Source organism: Manis pentadactyla, chromosome 6, assembly GCF_030020395.1.
Source record: "Manis pentadactyla isolate mManPen7 chromosome 6, mManPen7.hap1, whole genome shotgun sequence".
Taxonomy (NCBI): domain Eukaryota; kingdom Metazoa; phylum Chordata; class Mammalia; order Pholidota; family Manidae; genus Manis; species Manis pentadactyla.
The window spans coordinates 17500979-17518567 of NC_080024.1; positions in this window are offsets into that span (position 1 = coordinate 17500979).

Below are 17589 nucleotides of genomic sequence, written 5' to 3' on the forward strand. Positions count from 1 at the left end.
TACAGGGTACAGAGAGCTTTGGTTAAGGGGCTGAAGTACCCTAGAGAAGGGGAGGGGCTAGTGGCTGAGGGAGATAGTGAGGGGGACATGGCACAAGTGCTGCCCGCTCCCATTTTAGCCTTTAATAACATCCAGACACCACTCACAGCCCCTGCACCTATTAATTTTTGTACAGTTGCTATTTCTGCAGGGCAATGCCAACTCTGGACACTGTACACTCAAAGACACACCCAGGTTGGGCATAGAGTCAGGCCAGTTGGTGCCAAACAGGCATCTGGGAGTCCCTGGAGGCTGCAGGTGATCAAGGACCAGCCCCTTGGGAACCACTGTGTGGCTTCCAAGCCCCCTGCCTGCCCCTGCCCCCACCCTGCTACTGTTATTGCAGATTATGAAATGCTCTCCCTGTCCTGCATTCTTCTCCACGGCAAGAATTTTAATGTATTTGTCTTTGTCATCAGGGGACCAGGGCTCTGGGACCGCCCTGCCTCTGCCTGAGGAAAGAGCGCCCCAAATCTAGCCCCTGCTGCCTCCAGACCCCAACCTCGCTTCATTACTACCCCTTTGTGCCCTGGCCCTGCCCCTCACCTTCCCCTCCTAAGACACAGTCTCTCTGTGGGGTGGATAAAAATGATGTTATTGAAACAACAGAATTGGGAGCAGTGGCAGGGAGCAGGGATCAGCTCAGGAAACTGGGGCGTTTGCCAAGAAGCCTTCTCCCCCGCAGGCAGCCTTTCTGCCCCCACCCCCCACCTTTCCTACAAACACACACAGATCACCCCACCCCTCCGGCAGTACTCTGTCTGACCAGATCTTACAGAATATTTGGCCATCCCTGGACTCTTCAAGCCCTCGACCTCCCCTGCACCCCCATTCCAGAGTCCCATTCCAGAATCAGTTAGCCCAGTAGTGTCTGTAGAAGCGTAGGGGCGGGGAAGGGGTCACTGGAGTCTGTGATGCGCAGGCCTCAGTTCCCAGGGCTACCATGTCTCTGCTTACTCCCTTTTGCCTTCTCTGCACCCCTATCTAGAGACTGGCTAGGATCTGGGCTGAGCCAGAGCAATGACTTCTACCCTCCAAAGCTTCAGGAAGATGAGTTCAGGTGTCCCTGAGACTTCATTCCACCACTGTCACCTTAGAAGACTTTTCACAGAACAGGGCAGGGGACCAGGAGCTAGAGACAGAGGCACACAAAGGCAGATCAAGATGCATGCACACACATGCACACTCACACACACCCACCACTGGGCACAGGCTCCAGATAAACCCATAGAAACCACAGGCCACCCTCGCCTCCCCTAGACAATGCTGGATAACTTTCATCCACAGGTATGGATGGATACACAGATGGGCGGACTGGCTCAGGCTGAGACACATGCCTGACTCCCTGAAGACCACATGTGTGCACATGCACACACACACACACACAAACACACACCACCTCTGCACAGACATGCATGTAGAGGAATGTTCCCAAAGATTCAAATGGGAGCCCAGCAGCCCAGAATTGGGCAGCATGAGTAGGGTGGTGCCACTCTGATGCCCCTCTACTGGGCCCCCTCCTCACTTTCCTCCATCACTCTGCCTTAAGTCTTGAGACCCTGTTCACCCCCCTTCTAGGCTCTGGTACAAAAAAGACACAGGGAAGGAGCAACATGGGTGTCTGGCTGTGGGGCTGGAGAGGAAGGAGGGGCAGAGGTGGGGACTGTGGAGGGGGAGAGAGGCAGCTGGAGACAGATAACATCGGAATAGCTGCAGGCCAAAGCAGAGCCCTCAGTCTCTGTCAGATTCTCTTGCAACGTCATTCTGTCTTTTCACATCTCTCCCATCTCCATAATTCGGTCTCTATTTGTGTCTGTCTCTAAATCGCTTTCTCTGTTTCTTTGTTTCTCAGAAATTACTGAAGCTGCAGGAGCCTGGGAATTTGGGCCTGTGACCCTTCCCCTCCCAATAACCTCCCTCTCTCCCTCCCTCTTCCCCAGTAATGGGACCTAACATTCCTTTAGGGTGGTGACGGGACTGGAGGATTCCTAAGGGCCTTGGGTCTCTAGGTCCCAGGAGAACAGACAGAAGAAAGGCCAGCCCTCTAGATAAACGAAGGGCAGGAAAAAGAAAAAGAGAGAGAGAGAGAGTCACTTTCTTCTTCATTCTGTATGGCAGAACGCTCTACTCCAGCTTCTCCCAGTCCACCTGAAGTCAAGAGAATGTGCCTTTCCAGCCCAGGGTGGGAGCTAAATGCCTGGTTCCTAGCTCTAGTCAGTCTCACCACAGCCTTGCAGGCCCAGTTTGCTCGGAGACTCTCTCTGGGCCTTAGTCCAAGGGAATCCACCCACCCCCTACCCCCAGGACCTGGTCCCCACAGGGCCCACCTGCCCCCACATCTTCCACATCTTTCAACCCTACCAATGCCCAGTCTTCCAATTACCCCATCAGTCAAAGGAGAAAGAACCCAGAGTAGGGGGAGCTCAGAAGAGGGGGAAGGACTAAGAGAGAAGGGCTGCTAGTCTACAGGCCTGGGCTGGGAAAGCCAGGGAACATTTGTTTCCACTTATCTCAGTCCCAGTGGCCTGGACTGGGGATGATTGGACCCAGGATCCTCTCCAGCAGTCCCAGTCCAACCTGGCTTCTGAGTATGGGCTGGGGGCTGGACAGCAGGACACTGCCATTGCCTTGGGTATTCTGGGGAGGAGCCTCCCCCACTTCTTCTCTCACTGCTCCATTCTTCTCCAGAAACACCACCTACCCATACTGCTTTAACTTATTTCAGAGGCAATCAGGGCCTCAATCTAGGCCCTGGGGTCTCTACACACCTAGACTCTCCTAACTGTGTTGGTGTCTGCTGCCTATTTTCTCCTGGGTAGCAGTCAACAAAATTTTAATTGAACACCTGCTATGTGCTAGGCACCCAGGTAGACAGTAGAGAAACATTGTGAGCAAAGGCAAACATAACCCTTATTCTCAGGAACCGATTGTCATTAATCATTTCATAAACAAAATGAAAACCACACCCTTGACCTGTGTTGTCCAGGAGAAAGGAGGGGCTGTGGGAGTCTGGTGGGGAGGTTGGCCAAGGCAGGGAAGGTGGAGAAAGCTTTTCTGAGGAGAGAACACTCCCACTGAGAGCTTACAAAAATACGTTGGGGTTAACTGGGAAATGAAGAAGGGAAAAGCATTTTGAGCTGGGGCAACAGCCTTTGTAAAACACCCTGCAGTGAATGGACGTTGTGGCCTGGGGACATGAAGTCAAGGTTGGCGTGGGTTGAAAAGGGAGTGAAAAGCAGCCTGGTGGGAGGTGAGGCTAGAGAGATTTGGGGGGATCAAACCAAGTAAATTCTTACAGGCATGGAAGGAAATGTTTTTCTTATTTTAAAAGCAATGAGAACACTACAAGACAAACAAAGACATTGCAAGAGAGAAGAAACAGAGATGGGGGGAACTGTAGGTTAAAGGAGGACTAACAGACACATAAATTGAAAAGACAAAACAGACAAAACGGAGCCACAATATTTAGGGATGCCAAAGGAAAGAAGTAGATGCTTACCAGAAAAGTCAGGATAGTAGCTGCTCTTGGGTGGGGGGAGGAGGCCATTCTATTTTGAGGGACACATGGAATAGGATGGCTGTGGCAAGTTTCTGTCTCCTTTCATGGCAGCTACTTTCAAGGATGTACATTTGTTCTATGCTTTTTTCTACATTCATTATCTTAACAATAAAGGGTTCAAAAAAAAAAAGCCCTCCCTCTAGGCCCTTGTGGGAAGCCACCATGGAGATGTCACTGGGACAGTGAGTGACAGGATCAGTTCTACATTTTGAAAAGATGGCTCTGGCCACAGTGTGAAGAGGGGATTGCAGAAGAGCCAGAGCAGAAGCAGGAAGGCCATTTTGGAGGCTGTGCAGTGGCCCAGGTGAAAAGCTGTTGCAGCTTTGACCCGTGTGAATAGCAGAGGGAATGAGCAGGTCTGACTGGTGTTGAGGATGGAGTGGACCTGGGAAGAGGCTGGAAATGGGAGTGAGGAAAAGAGAGGTGGCAAGCATGCCCCTGAGGTTTTCAACTGACCTACAAGGATGAATGGTGGTGTGTCCACTCAGCTAAGGAACACCAGAAGAGGACTGGCATTAGGTGGGGAGTTCGGGACCTGAATTTAAAATGCTTCCAGAACCTTCAAAAGGAGCTGTTGAGGGCAGTTGGATATATGGGTCTGGAGCTCAGAGAGAAGGTCTGGGCTGAGTCGTTTTGGTGTAGGGTGTAATTAAGCTGAGTGCAGGGCTGAAATCACCCAGGGGCGAGTACAGAGTGAAGGAGTCCTGATGAAGGGCGGTATTTAATGGCTGAAGGAAGGGGAAGATGCTACGGAGACTGAGGGCCCACCAAGGCAGGAGGGAGAAAAGAGCATTGTGGCTTCACAGAAGTCAAGGAGAAAGAGCACTTCGAGAGGAGGGAAGTAGGCAACCAAATGCACCACTTCTGAAGGTCAGTCAGATGAGGAGGAAAATGTGTGCACAGAACGCAGGAGGAAAACCACTGAATCAGTTAAGCCCCAGGCTAATTTTTGCCAAAGCGTATGTAAGACCCCACCATTTTCTTGCTGTTCATCTTCCATTAGCTCACCTTCGCTTACCAAATCAAGTCTGCATTTTTTAGCCTGGCATACAGGTCCCACCACAGTTAGCCTTCCCAGACACAGTTGTGTCTTCCCAGGCTCATCTTCCTGCACTTCCACCAAGCTCCAGGCTCACTGTGGCTCTGGGAGGCCCTGGCCCCCATGCCCTCCACTCCACACTCTGCTCACCTGCCCACAGCTAGATCCCACATACCTCCAGCTGGAGGCAATCTCTCCAATTCCCAACAACTTGTAGCACTTTGAATCTGTTTTATAGGAAGCACAACATTTAGAGTTGTTTTTTTCTGTATATTTCCCCCCCACTTACTTATGAGTTTTGGGGACGGTGTGAACAATGCTTGGTCTGCAGTGGACACTTCATAAACTTGGGTTCTATTGAATTTCTAGAGTGAAAGGTAGTGGGGCAGGGCAAGGCCACCGTTCTTAACCGGTGTGGTGTCACCTTCTCATCCAAACCAGGTCTTCTGAACTCAGTTGGGAAACTGAGGCTCCAGGAGAGACCAGAGGATTTCTTCACATCCTGCCCGCCAGTGCCACCGTCACCACCCCCACCAACCCCCTTCTCAGGGAGCCTAAACACAGAGTCACAGCGCCATCTCCTGGCAAGATCAGACATTGCTCTGCCAAAGAAAATACTTTCTGAAAGGTTGTCTACAGAACAGAGAAATGCAAATTAAAAATTGGAACCAGGAAGAACACTAACCAGTTAAATTAACAACAAAATTTTAGAAGGTGTAAAACTCAAAATTGGCAAGGTGTGGAGAAAACTTTATGGGTTGCTGGTAATGCCATAAATTTGGCCATGCTCTCTAGAAAGCATGACAGCAAAACTGTGCATATACTTTGCGTGGTTTCACTTCTGGAGTGGTACTCAGTGTACGTTATTTAAGAGGGGAAAAAAAGAAACCACTCTATGAGTAAAAATACAATAGTAACTACATTTTTTATATTAATGAAGAGCCAGATGCTTATGCAATACCTAGCTACCAGTAAGGTATAGTTGAACCAAGAATGATTTGACCACACAATAGAATATTGTATAGGCATTAAAATGACAAATATGTTCATTGCATTGAAGCAAGGAACAGTCTCTATAAAATAATGTCAAGTGACAAAAACGGCAGCTAAATGCTGTTTTCATAACAAAGACTGTAAAGTAGAAACAGAGCATGCAGCAATAGGATCAGAAGAGGATTAAAGATCTTATAGACAGTGGATGTTCTTCAACGGTGAAGAAGAATTTTGAGGGTTTTTTTTTTTGCTTATGTACTCTTTGGGAGAGTCAGAGGCCTTCCCTGAGGCTTTTCTCCAGAACTTTGTGCCTCTTAACTAACACAAGTTCTTGTACATAATATGTGTTCAGTAAAAGTTTGGAGCCACAGAGTGAAAATGACACAGTACCTGAAATATTGGCCATCTTCCCCATGCCATTCTCTCAAAAAGCCTCCTTCAATATCCTCTTGGCCCTCTGTCTTCAAGTTATTTGCCCTGGTTCTCCAGGGGCCAGATCATGCAGAGAGGTGGTTACTGAACCCCACAGCCTCACCTTCCTACTGCCTTCAGTACTATCACCAAAAATGAACATAGAATTGGCCAGAAGGTAGGCCTAACGAGCTGGATAATTCTCAAGTTTGGGTTTCATACCAGCATCATTTCACCCAAACTGGGGGCACACCTCCCTTGTCCTGGGCACAGAAAATGGGTCACAGCTTGGGTTCTTCAGAAGCAGATACTAACATGGAGTTGGGGTGCAAGGGGTTTATTTGGGAAGGAAGGGGGCAGAAGTAAGATTGGGCAGAGGGGGAAGTGGACCTGCCATGCAGCCTAAACAAACTGTCCATCTTCACAGGAGCCTTGAGCTCTGGTGGGACTTTTGCCTACAAGAATGCACCTCGCTGGGTTGAAATGGCTGGGCCTTTACAGCCCCATCTCGTTTGATCACCAGATGTGTAGGCAGCTGCAAAAGGGAAGAGGGTGTTCCTGCAGGTGACCCTGGAGAAACCAGCAGCTGACCCGACTGCCCACAGCCAGTCATTCTGGGAAGGGGAGCCTGGGAGGTGCACCTCCGTGTTTACTAGGGACATTTGGCAGATGAGGAGACTGTGGCCAAGAGAGCCAGGGAGCAGTGCAGCTGGCAGTCCAGCTCTGTTCCTTCCTGCCCCCTTATCCCACAGTGGCCCATCACTACCTCAGGAGAAGGTCCCCTGCAGAGCCATCCCTTCAGGAAGTAGAGCATGTTACTGGATAGCCTGTAAGTGATCAAAAGATGCCACCGGGTACCCAGCAGGGTCAATGGCATTGCTCAGGGCATCAGGAGGACCGAACCTGGAATGTGTCTCTTACCCATTCCATCTCCCTCTGCCCCCACCTCCTTGGACTTATGCCCACAGGTTCTCTGGTCCTCCTCTGTTTCTCTATGCCAAGATATCACAGCTGGCCCATTACTCTGTCACAGCCCAGCCTAGCCCACTGCAGTCACATGTCCACTGTCTCCCTTCCAGCAGCAAGTGAGTCCCTCCACAGTACAGATGCTGCCCAGAAATTCTCTCTTAACTATAGCTTTGTATCGCGTTGCTTTCAATTTCAAAAGACAAGCTCACACTGTTGGTTTTGGAAAGAGAGTGTGATCAAATTCAGCTCAACCATTTGCCAACTGTGAGACTTTGGGCAAGCAACTAGCCTGTCTGTGCCTTGATCTCCCCTGAGGTTGGAATACCCACTCCCTAGAGCTGTATTGAGGATTAAATAACAGTGAAGACACAGAGCAAGGTCAGTACCTGAAAGGTAGCAGGTTCTCATTAACTAGTAATGGTTATTTTCTTTAAGTGAAAAATTCAGGGTGAGGAGCAAGTCTTCTTCATGAGCTAAATGAAGACAATAAGGACTCAAAGACCATTCCTAGGGAGCCAGATGCACCTATGAGTCATCACCCAGGGGAACAGGGTGAATTTAGGGAATAGCATTAAGTAAATTATAGCCCGGTGGTATGTGGGTATGGCGAAATCTGTGAAGGGGCCTGCAAATGATGGCATATGGGGAAATGCATTCTATGCCTGGGGCATTATTCATGCTCTGAGGGGAGAAATGAGGCATCCTATACATAGCAGTAGGACCACTGCCCCAGAGCACAAGTCCAGATGAGCATTCGCTCCTTCCAACACAGGGGTTCCCTGCCTGACGGAATTCCTGACAGCATCCAGGAATATGTGTGGAAGGTGGATTCCCCCAGGCTGGTAGTCCAGTCTGGCTGGACAAAGGAAAAAGGGCCAGAAGGCCTAAGTTCTGGTCCTGGGGGCTTATTTGCTTTGTGTTCTTGAGCAAGGCACTTCTTCACTTGCTGGCCTCAGTTTCTTCAGGTGGCAGTGGAGGAGGGGTGAATGAGCTCAGTTAAGGGCAGGTGGGGCAGTCCTTTAACGGTTGTGATGAAAGCTCTCAGCCAGCAGAGGACGCCAGACCCTGAGGAGCAGATTCCTGGCTCCCTGCAAACTATCCAGCAGAGGGTGCAAAGAGCCGGAGGGAGACAGACAGTGACAGCTTCGGAGATGGGGTAACTGAGGGACTGACTTGGAGGGACAGGTGCCCAAGAGAAAGAGCTCTATGTAGGGACAAGGCGAGCGGTGTTCCAGTCTGGCTCTGGGTTTTATCTCTATGGGCTAATCGCAATTAGAGACCAGCCTGCAGGTGCTCAAAGGCACCTTCCATTAAGGGCTTCCTCTGTTGGGTGGGGGTTGAAGATTAGACTTTCTCTTTCTCCCCCCACCAAAAATCTCTCTCCCTCAATCTCTCGCCTCCATTAAAAAAACATTTTTAAATACTTGGGGAAAAGAAGTATAGCCTCATGGGAAATTATCATGTTCTACAGAAGATTCAAATGCATCATTTTTACCTCATCTGAGTTCAAAGTGAATTTGTCATTTCAAGATGTTTAAACAAGACAGCTCATTAGCACATTACTGGTAATACTTAAAAAAAAAAACTAGAAACAACCTAACTATTCAGAAATAGGAAAATGATTACCTATATTACAGCAAATACTTCCCATAAAATACAAGCTTTCTACACAGACTGACAGCATCAAGACATATAGCTCATGAAGAAAACAAGAATAATGCACCAGGATAAGTACTAAATGTGTAAATTTATGGAAGGAAACACAAGAAACTGTTAACAGGGGAAAACTTTGGGATAATGGGAAAAGGGAGATTGACTTTTCAATTTTATACCTCTGTATAAAATTTGTAATTTTCATACAATATGCCTGTATTAATTTTGTTTAAATGTCAGCCTGGTAGGAAGATTATGGACCATTTTTGTAGGTTCTCATCTTTATGCTTTACATTTTTTTAAACAGAAATGTTTTGCTATTTTGAATGGCTAGCACATTATAAGGTTCAAAAAATAAAAAAATAATAATATATGCATGGAGAAATCTTACTCCCATCCTGTTCCCATCTACCACACTTGATTACCTCCCCATCCCCTAGCCCCTGTCTTCTTCACAATAAATCACCGTCTTGTTTAAACTAATTAGAATTGAGTTTTCTATTACTTGTACCTGAAATCATTCTGATAGATATAGCCTGCCCTCTGAGATATGTTCTCTCAGTTAACTCTGGGTCTCCTCAGCTTCCCTAGGGATGTATCTAAGTTCCTGAGTACTTACATAAGGCTGAGATTTGGGGTGTGAGAGTATGTACTTGGTCCTCAGTCATCTCTCCATACTGGCTTCCCCTGAGGGATCCATCAAACCATCTGGTCCTTAGTTGATGGGCCATACAGGTTGCTGTTGTGCTGTTCCTCATTCCCATCGGCTCTCTCTCTCCATTGCTGTCCCACTCGTGGGCACCCAGTAAACATTCTTGCTGCATGGGTGCTATGCCCATGCATGCCTATGATTTTCAAAGGCTTGGTCTCATCCTGCATTGTTCTTGGGTGCTGGGATCATTCTGAAGCTCCCCTACTGTACCACGCGTGGGGAAATTCTGTCTAAGGTCCTATCTCCCCACATATACCATGCAGCCCTTTCTACACTAGATTCTATCCAGGAAGTGAAGCACAGACCATCTCTGCTCCCAGATCCCACAAACCAGCCAGGGGGAGGCATCAAGCAACAAGGCCCTCCTTCTTCAGGGACCCACATCTACTCATTCTTTCTTCCTATCTGAGTCCTCTTCCTGCCAGTCTAAGAGATCTTTATCTCCTCTTAGGGCTCGGGAAGTCTCACTCTAATTTCTATTTGTTCTCCTAAGGCTCTTGTGCTTTCTATTTGTCCCACCTGTTTTGTTGTTTCTCTTTTCTCTCACTTCTCTCTTATTTATGAACTCTGTCTCTATTCTTTTGGTGCTTTTCCTAGGTATTACAGCATGCATGATTAATATATCAAAATCTAAAGTTAATCAAAACCTTTCTTCTTCCCAGATAGTAGAAAGATTTTCAAATATTTTAAATATTCCATTTTTCACCACCCCTAGTTTATGTGTTATGGTTGGCAGTATTTTAATTCTAACCCTACAGGACATTATAATTCTTTTTATTTTTGCAGTTATGATTAATTTAGAGTTATCTACATTTTTACCACTTTCCTTATTGTTTGTACCTTCTCAGTTCTCAGATATACTATGTAGGATCACTTTCTTCCTTCCTGAAGCATCTTCTCTAGGCATTTCCTCTTCTGGGGCGACAAACTCTGTTTCTGTTTTCATAAAATACATTTTCATCTTCTTTGTAAATTTTCCCTTTCTATAGAATTATAAGTTGGAAGATACTTTCAGCACTCTGAAGATATTCTACTGTCTTCTGGGTTTCCATTTGTCATTGAGAAGTCAATATTAAATTGTCATTTCTTTGAAAGTAATCTTTTCCCCCCAGTTGCTTTCAATTTTTTCTCTTTGTTATTGGTTTTCTGCAGTTTTTACTACGATATTTCTACATATGGGTTTCTTTAAATCATCCTGGGGATTCATAGACTTCTTCAATATAGGGATTATTATTATTCGTCAGTTCCAGAAAATATCAGCTTATCTCTTTAACTAATGCTTCTACCATATTCTCTCTCAACTCTCTTTCTGAGATTCTATTTAAATATGTTTTAGACTTTTCTACTCCAACCTCTAAGTCTCTTACTTTGTTTTATATGTATTTAATATATATATTTAACTTTGTCTGTTATACCCTGGGTAAGTTCTCAATGACCTAACATTCAATTTTCTCTTCAGCTGCATTTAATCTGCTGTTAAATTAATTTATGAAATATTTACTTTCACAAATACATTTTTCATTTCTAGAAGTTCTGTTTGATTTTTAAAAAATCTGTTATGCTGCTTTTCATAGTTTCCTATTTGCTCCATATTTTTTCATACTTGTCTCATATTTCATTAAGCATAATAAGCAAATTGTTATATATAAAGTGTCTGATAATTCTAGTTTCTGAAGTTTTTATGGGTTTATTCCTGCTGTATTTCTGCTGGATCTTGCTTACAATTTCTAGTTTCCTTATCTATCTAGTTATTTTCAACTACATGCTGGATATTGTTGAAATAATCTGTGGCTTTGGAAGAAGTAACTCTCTCCAGAGAGCATTTGTATTTGCTCTGCCAGGCACCTGGGGTCATTACCACTTCAGTACCACCTTAAACCAAGTTAAAGATTTGGCACTCTGAAGCATTCAGATGAGGAAAACCTTGACCGTAAATCTATGTAAGCGCTAGTTTGTTTCTGGATTAGACTTGCTCTGAGTGTGTGGTCCTTTGAGATCCAGTTTTTTATAGTTGGGATCTCCTATCATACTTCCAACTTGTGTGGGTACCGGGCTCCCATCATCCCATATGGCTCTTGCTAGAATTGGCAGTGGCCTAAAACAAAACCACTTTCCTTTTCACTGACTTCACTGTGTGCCAATTTTCCTTTCAGTTAGGCTAGTAAGTCTTCACTATCTTGCCTTTTCAGTGCTTTTAAGAAGATGTGCTTTATATTTCATCCAGCATTTTAGCTGTTTTTAGTGGAATAAGTTTTCTGAATAATCTAGCTTGCCAAAACTTCCAAATCTTTTGTTTAAGCCAGATACACTCCCTTTCCTCCCAGAAAACTCAAAAGCCAAATGGTGTTCTTTGCACTGTGTCATTTATTCCAAGTTAATAAACAAGGAAACTCGAGTGAGCAAAGGGCTATAGTGAGAAAAGGGCTTATAGATAAGGAAGTACTGCTCAATTTAGTTACTATTTCAAAATACTATTCCACCACAGATGTAACCTGCTTCACCTGGTGTCCAGCACATAGTCAGCATTCAGTAAATTGTTGCTGTTGGCATGATTATTATTTCTATATCCATACTCACTTCTTTGGGAAGTCTTCCTTTGTTAACTTTGTCCCATTTCAATGCTTCTTTTACTGTGTTTTTTCCAAGTACCATTTTGCCCTGTTGGTTTACTCTAACTGCTTTTTCAAGTGTGCACTTTTTCTTGGGAAAGTGCAGTGACCCATTACCCCCAGAAACCTTTGAAGGTGTCTAGGTCTTGTTTCTTTGTTAACTCTGGTATCAGAACTCTTTCAGAAGATGCAATTCAAACTGCATTAAACAAAAATGGATTCTAATGGTTAACATAACTTAAAAACCCAGTGGGAGGTCTTCAGGTGCAGTTTGATCCAAGGGTTCAGTGAATCTCAGGAGGACCTGGTCTTTCTCATCATATCCCCATATCTTTTGCCCTCTGTTTTGTCTTCATTCTCAGGCAGCTCCACTCTTCAGGTAGCAGAATCTCCATACTTACATTCCCACAACTCCAAATCCAGTGGGAAAGAGCTCCCATTATCTCCAGCAAAAGTTTCGGGATTCATCCCATTGGGCTAATTTAGTCAATACCCTTCTCACTATGGTCAGGGGAATTTGAAGTGTTGATGGGCTAAGTCTGAATGAGAGGTACACTTCCTGGAATGCACAATTAAGCCCCTCAGAAAACCATGTGCTCTGAGATTGGAGGAATTGTGGTTCCCTGAAGGAAAACTTGGGTTAGGGGTTGCTAAAAGAAGGATAAGTGGATACCAGGTAGACAAAAGCACCATCTGTCCACTTCAATCTCCAACAGCCCATAGAAAGGGCTCAGTGATGGGGCCCATGGGACCGATTAAATTGCATTAACAAGGAACTGGTTCCGTCCAGGTCCTTGAGACATTGGCATAGATGCTGCTCCATCCAAGCCACACAGACAGGATGGGAGCTGGAGTGTCCGGGTGACTGACATGAAGGCTGCTCTCATGGCCTCCCAACCACTCTGGCACAGAGATCTGTATTTGTAATTTATCAGGCTGCTCACCTTGGTTTCCTCAAGCTGTTTTTCTCCCTCTGATATAAAAATAACACTTAAACAGGATCCTGCCCCATGTCCTAGACAAATCAGCTATCCAGAGATGGCAGCCAAATTCTCCCTAGGGTCAGGATGCAAGATTCTTATTACATTCAGTTTTAAGAGTGAGTTAAGAAGTAGGGTTTCGAGAAATATGATGCCATGACCAGACACTAAAAGCAAACAGCCTAGGAGTATTTATTTTCCAGCCAAAGCCAGTATCTTCTGCTGATTCACCTTGCCAAAGAGGATGGGTGGGGCTGGGCTGGCAGAAGAGAAGGTGCAAGAACTCTGTGAAGCAAAGGGCAGGCGCAGGGCAGAGAGCTCCTTTTTTACAACTAGAAAATCACTATGATTTTAGGGTCAAATAGCACAGGTGTCTGCCCCAGCTAGAGCCCTCCTCCACCCGACCCTTGGTGTCACCATGGGTGACTGCTGAAGAGTCAAAGTCCTCTTCCTCCCCCACCCCACCCACTGCCTGCCAGCCTTCAGAGCCTTGTAGCTGGGTGTCTGAGGGGACTGAAAGCAGGTTACGAGGTGATAATTATAGTAACCACTTACTGAGCATATATTACATGGCAGGCCTATGCTTTATTTACATTAAACTTAGTGGTTAAGAATGTGGTGCTGGAGTCCAGAAATTCTAGTTTTGAGTATCAGCTCCATCTCATTAGCTTTGAGGTTTTGATCAAGTTACTTAACCTCTTTGTGCCTCAATTTTCTCATCTGTAAAATTATAACAATAAAACTATCTACCACATAGGGTTGTGAGGAATTACCTGAGATACTGCATATATGTTTTCTGCATCTGATAGATAGTAAGTGCTGCATAAATGTAAAGAATCATTATGTACACTTGCAATTTCTAACCCTACCTCAATCTGCAATGTAAATGAGAGAGAGGCTCGGCTATTGCAGCAAAGGTTCAATTTGTCAATGACTTAAACAAGACTAAAGTTTATTTCTCTTTATAATGTAACAGTCCAGAGGTAGACAGGCCAGCATGGCAGTGGAGGTGGAGAAGATACTACCTGCGTCTTCCCCATTGGGTTCAAATGGCTGCTCCAGCTCCCACCATCACATTGTAATTCCAGTCAGGAGGAAGGAGAAAATCTGCCCCTCCCTTCTAAGGTGCCCTTAAAGGTTGCCCATAATGTTGCTGCTCAGATCCCGTTGGCCAAGCTTAGTCACATGGCTATAGTATCTGCAAAGGAAGCTGGGAAATATAATCTTATACTTAGTTAAATTTATGGGGATTATGAGTAGAGGAGGAAGAAGCGGGGAGTAGATACTGCTGTGCCAGAGCCCACCATCTATCTGGTTACCCCCCACAAAAAACACATTCAGCAGCCCTTGAAAGGAGGCAAGGCAGCATTCCATCCGGACACAGCACCAGCTCAGAGCCCAGACCCCTGAGGGACCAGGTGTGGATGGGCCCTTCATGGTCTAGTGACCTGCAAACTAAATGACAGGTAATCTGCCCCTCCCTCTCCGCATAGAAAACAGGATAAACTCAATTAAAATATCCACGCATAACAGGAAGGAATGGCAAAAACCTGGCAGTAACTAGATTTTAACAATTAAATCCAGTTGGGCAGGAATTGCAAAGATGCTAACCAGCAGCAGAGCAAGTTCTCAGGCACTTCACCTGGCTGCCCAGGTTCTGGGCTCTGGGAGCCCCTCCCCCTTCTGTCCTCCACCATGACCTCTGGTGTTGCCTCCTGAAGTGACTCCGTCCCAAATATCCTCTGTGGCCTCACTGGAGGACATGTTCATCTTTACAGACCTTGTTCACAGCCCTCTTCCTGCTGGTGTGCATTTGGGGGGCTGGGGATAACTGGGGAATCAAACCAGGCTTTGCTGACCCGGTTTATGGTGTCTTTGCTCTCAGAGTCTTAGAAGACTTCTGACTGGTCCCATATTTGAGAACCACAATCAGTGGTCTCACATAGACATAATTTTTATGCTTGAATACTCTGGACTTGGTGTACTTCCTATTTTCTCTCAAACTAATGTTGACTATTTTGAGGCCATCTGAAAAAATATATTTGGCTGTGAACTCCTTCGTGCAGCCCACTGGGCTGGCTCCCACTGTCGGCCAACTTGAGAAAAGTTTGGGATCACAGGTCCAACCCTTGCTAAGGGGGCCCCTTCCAAACCACCTCTCACAACTAGCCTCAGCACATCTCTCTGGCAGGACTTTGCTGGTCAGCTCAAGCAACAGCCAATGTACATCACCAGTTTACTGAGTATTTCTGTCTAGTTTCCATGAGGTACAGGCTTTGTTAGCATAAGATTTACCTTTCAGGGCATCATAAATAACAGGCATGCTATATGTTTTGATGTAACATAAGAACAGTCACCAGTTTACCCGGCATACAATATTTTTCCTTGTTGTCTGCTGTCCAGTCTCTAAACCAATGTCACTTGTTTTAGGCTTTTAAGTCAGTGTCACTTCCAGGTACCAAGTTCTGCATTAGTTAAGATACATGTTTGGTTGTTGTAACCAAGACCCAATTTAAGAGTGATTTATGTAAGAAAGTTTATTTCTCTCTGTGGAGAAAGTGAAGGTTCCTATGGCCAGGATTCTCACCTGGCCCTGGTCGGCTAGCTCACTACACATGTGTGGGCAATACATTGTTATTGACTCTATACAGAGAGCTCTTCTTAGTGCTCTGGGCTGCACGGCTTCAGGGCTGCAGGAGAGCAGAGACTGGAGTGGTGGCAGAGCCAAAGACAGCGACTGAGATGGCTCTGGGGGCAGAGAGGCCCAGAGGCAGAGACTGGCTTGCTGCATGCAGACTCGCTCTAAGTGGACAGGATTCTAGTGACTGACTAGCCATTGTGGGAATAAAGTTGGGTATAACCCTTTCACCCCAAGAATCTTCCATTGTCATTTTTCAGTCTCACTGAATCCATAGTAAACTTGCCCAGGGCTGAAACCCATTGGCAAAACACTTTCTCATATAATAGTCTATTGACAGTCTAAAGCTGGTAGGGTGGATCTGAAACTCTTCCTAGCATCTTCCATCTTAGGTATAAGATAGCTGCTCTGGATCCTGCCATCACATTAGCATTCCAGCTGACAAAAGGGAAAAAGGAAGGGGGAAACACACGCCTCTTCCTTTTAAGGCCTGACCTGGAAGTTATTCACATCAGTTCCACTCACATCATATTGGTCAAATTTAGTTGCAAGGCAAAGCCATATTATTTAGCCACAAGGAAGGTTGCAAGTCTAAGTCTTTATTATAGGCAGCCATTCCAGCTAAAATTCAAGTGGTTCTAATATTAAAGGAAGAAGAGAAAAATAAATACTGGGAGGCTACTGGCAGTCTGCCACAGAATGTTTTTATCCTCATTTTACACTTGTGCAAACAGACTCAGAGAAAACAAGGTTTTTCAAGGTCATAATAGCAAACAAATGGCAGAGCATGAATTTTAAATAAGTCCATCTGACCCCAAAACAGGCTTTCCATTACATCCAGCCAACATATTTTGGTCAACAAGGTGACCGGGGAGAAAAGATATTCCCAGATGAATAGTTACATAAAGCCAGCCCAGTGTACACTGAGATGTGCACTATAAGGAGATCGGCACAGTGCAAGTGATGCAATTGGGGAACATGTTCCTAAACAGGAGCCCCTTCCAGTGGCCCCATAGGATGCAACATGTCTGAGGTGGAGTAAAGGATGAAGTATTGCAAGAGAAGGCAATGTTGTGTTCTGAGCTTATTCTTTATCTGGCTTGTCTGTGAAGGTGGCCTGGAGCATAAAGGGGAGGGAGGTCTGATGCATTGCATATCTCCAGGGATGGTCCATTTGACCTTTCTACCATTTGAGGTGCCCCATTGGCTGTGCCTTATAGATTTCATCATCTGGGCCCAGACAGCAGCAGGTCACAGAGCCCTGTGGCAGGAGAGCTGCACTCACCCTGGTACTAGCCAAGACACACAAGGAAAAGCCAGGTGCCTTCCCTGGGCTGTTCTCCACTCTCCCCACAGGCAGTGCAGCAGCTTTGAGGGATTATGGACAAAATGTTCAATGCATTCAGCAAAAAATCCAACAATCCACTATTAAGCGTCCACTCCAGGGCCAGAGGCTAGGATGGAAGAAGCTGGAAGGAAGAGAGAAAGGGAGGGGCAGAGAAAGGGGAGCTGGAGCTGCTGGGTCAGCATTCCTGATCTGGACATTGACTCAGGCCTCAGGAATGCCAGGGAAGGAGGGTGGGCAGCCACCAGAGCCAGGCCGGGATCCTGTTGGCACCGGGAGATGTAGGGACAGCACAGACAGAGGGATGGTGGGACTGCAGCTTCTGCACATCCAGACCTACCCCTGGACTATAGGTGGAAACAGGTGTCACCCTGTGCATAAGCCCAGGCCGTGCACCTGTAAGCATACTACACACCTTCAAGGTGATTCTCTCAGCAGTCCACCTGCCCAAAACCATCCCATTCCAGAGGCAGGGATAGACTCCTGGGACTCAGGTGGGGACATCTGGATACACATTTGCCTGTCTGCCAGGACCATCCACAGACCACTTCTCCCCAGCCTTTCAGCTGTCTGCGACTTGCTCTAATTTCAGCACTACCCACAACTGAAGTTTGTACAAGGAAGAAAGCCAAGTTCAACCTT